The sequence below is a fragment of the Triticum urartu genome, chromosome 1, assembly GCF_003073215.2.
Source record: "Triticum urartu cultivar G1812 chromosome 1, Tu2.1, whole genome shotgun sequence".
Taxonomy (NCBI): Eukaryota; Viridiplantae; Streptophyta; class Magnoliopsida; order Poales; family Poaceae; genus Triticum; species Triticum urartu.
Window position 1 is genome coordinate 135,335,171 of NC_053022.1, and position 2,550 is coordinate 135,337,720.

Below are 2,550 nucleotides of genomic sequence, written 5' to 3' on the forward strand. Positions count from 1 at the left end.
TTGACCGCCTTCAGCAGCAGCCGGCCCGCTCGAGCGTGGCTCGTTGCTGGAGGCGCGGTCGAGTTGAGGCTAGCCGTACGCTCCGACCTCTGGCGCCTCCTCTTCACCTTCCTCCTCTTATTCTTCTCCCTCGTCGCTGGAGTCGATCACCTCGGCCGAGTCCTCGCCATCCTCCGGGTTCAGCTCGAACCACTCTGGTGGCGCCTCGGCACCATTCTCAGCCAGCTCCGGGATGAAGATGCTGGTGTTGGTGTACTCGGCAATTGCCGCCGCCCGCTTGACAAGATCACCCTCCACTACCACCAGCTCCTCCTGGGCTTCCTATCGAAACGTGGTCAACTGGGCTAGATTTAGCCCAGGGTGCCATGCCTTGATGAACTCCAAGGCTCGACGTGCTCCGGCCCGGGACGAGGAGCCCTTCCACGCCTCAAGGCGGTCGACCGCCACCTCCATCCACTCGGCAGTCCGGCTGGGTGTGCGCGGAGCCGGCATATCGGGCCACAGGGCGGCGACCGCCTGGGCGCCGACACGCTGAAGGCGGCGCAGCATCCGATGAGTCGGCCGAAGACGAGTCTGGATGCTGAGAAGCTGCTCGCGAAGAGTGCGGGGGGCGTTGGCGGCGATCTACTCACCTTCTGCCCTCCGTCCTTCGCGATCGGCCTCAATAGCCTGGTTGGCAGCACCAGAGTGACCTGGGAAGAAGTTTGCTTGGACAAAAAAGCAAAGAGTCAGATCAGGAACAAGAAGTCGGCTCGTTCAAAAGCCGATGGCTTGAAGAAATAATAAAGAAGGCAGCTTACTATCGACCATGCCTTCAATCTCGCCAAAGCCAGCTGTCAGCATTGCCTCCTTGTCGGTCCAGGCAGAGCGCTCGATCTTGAATTCAGCAAGGAGACCTGCCTCCTTGTCCTCTGCCTCCTTCTGGGCCTTCTTGAGAAGCTCCGCCTGCTCCGCTAGTTGCGTGGCTAGCCGGTCACGCTCCTCGGCCAGCTTGTTGCAGTCCGCCTCCCTGGCATGCAGCGCGGTGTTGGCTTCGCCCAGCTGCTGCTGCTGCAGGGTGGCATTGGCCTCTGCAAAAGTAGAAGAAGAAAAGGACATCAACAATCAACAAAGAGAAAAGCAGTTGCCAGGAAGATCCGGCCCGACTGCTCAGCAGTCGGCCCGAATCTCGGGGACTACAGCCCGCGGGTGCGCCAGCGCGCCCCCGCAAAGAAAGCAAAAGACTTACTCCGGCTCTCCAACAAGTCGGCGGCCCGTTGATCCAACTCCTGGACTTTGGAGTTGAAGGCGGCCGCATGAAGGTTATGATAATCCTGCAGCAAAGATATCGGACAATATCAGTACTCGGAGCTTGCCATTAAAACTTTCGAGCTGCCTGCTCAGCAGCTGGCCCAAAACTCGGGGACTACACCCAGTGGGTGCGCTGGCGCGCCCCCACAAAGCAGTGCAAGAATCAAAAATAAAGAAGCAAGAAGCATACCCGGATGGCTGCTCATGACTCCAGGAACGCATTGTTGTAGTGCTTGAGTGCGGCGGCCTCTGCGCGGAGCTTGGCCTGGACATCCAGGATTGCCCTATTCAAAGGGCCCGTCCCGGCTCCCCGCACCCACCCAATGGGCGCGGCGCTGGTCGCCTCGGCGTCCGGGATCGAAGAGCTCGCGGTGCCGGTCTCTAGTGGGCGTGGCGCCGAGGCCACTTTTGCAAATCGGCGGCGCGAGGGTGTGCGGACCTCTAGAGTTGGGCCGTCACCAGCTCGGCTCCGGCTGGTGGCACCGGCGGGTCAGCCAGCTGTTTGTCCCACGCCTCCTCGGAGGGTGGTGGCGGGGGCACAATTACATCTGGCATGACGACGTCGCCGCCGTCCCTCTCCATGATCGGGTGCTCGTCGCCAGCTCCCCCCATCGGCGCCACGAACTCTGGTGGTGGCGGCGCGGAGTTCAGGGGGGTGATGAATATCGCCAACTGACGACGCGCGGCTTCCTCGGCCTGCTTCTTCGCCGCGTCAGCAGCTTTGGCCTCCGCCAGCTTCTTCAAAGCGGCGGCCTCCGCCTTGTCTGCCTCCGTCTTCTCCAGGCGGGCGGCTTCCCGCTCCTCGCGCGCCTCCCACGCGTTTTGCTCCGTCGCCTCCCGGAGGTCAGCGGCCTGATCGATTCGCTGGGTGGTGGTGGAAGTCTCCGCCGACCCCACGATCGAGGCGGCAGCCGACTTCTCAAGAGAGAGCAGAGCCCTAAAATAAAGAAATAAAACAAAGGAAGTTTGGGAAGAATCAACGAGAAAGAAGAACACAAGGGAAAGATACTTACGCCGACACCATAGGAGGCGCCTTTGGGAGCTTCTGGTACTTGGTCGCCTTTGTTGCGGCCTCTTTCCGCCTGGTTGCGGCGGTTGGATTCTTGGCCTTCTTCGGCGCACTGCCGAACAAGACGGCAGCTTGCTTACGCTTACGTGTGCCGCCTCGAGCAGTCGGCTCGACGGAGGGGCCCGAGTCTGCCCTGCCGGCGCCCCGCGCAGGGTGCGGCTCTTCCTCCTCCTCCTCCTCATCATCATCAG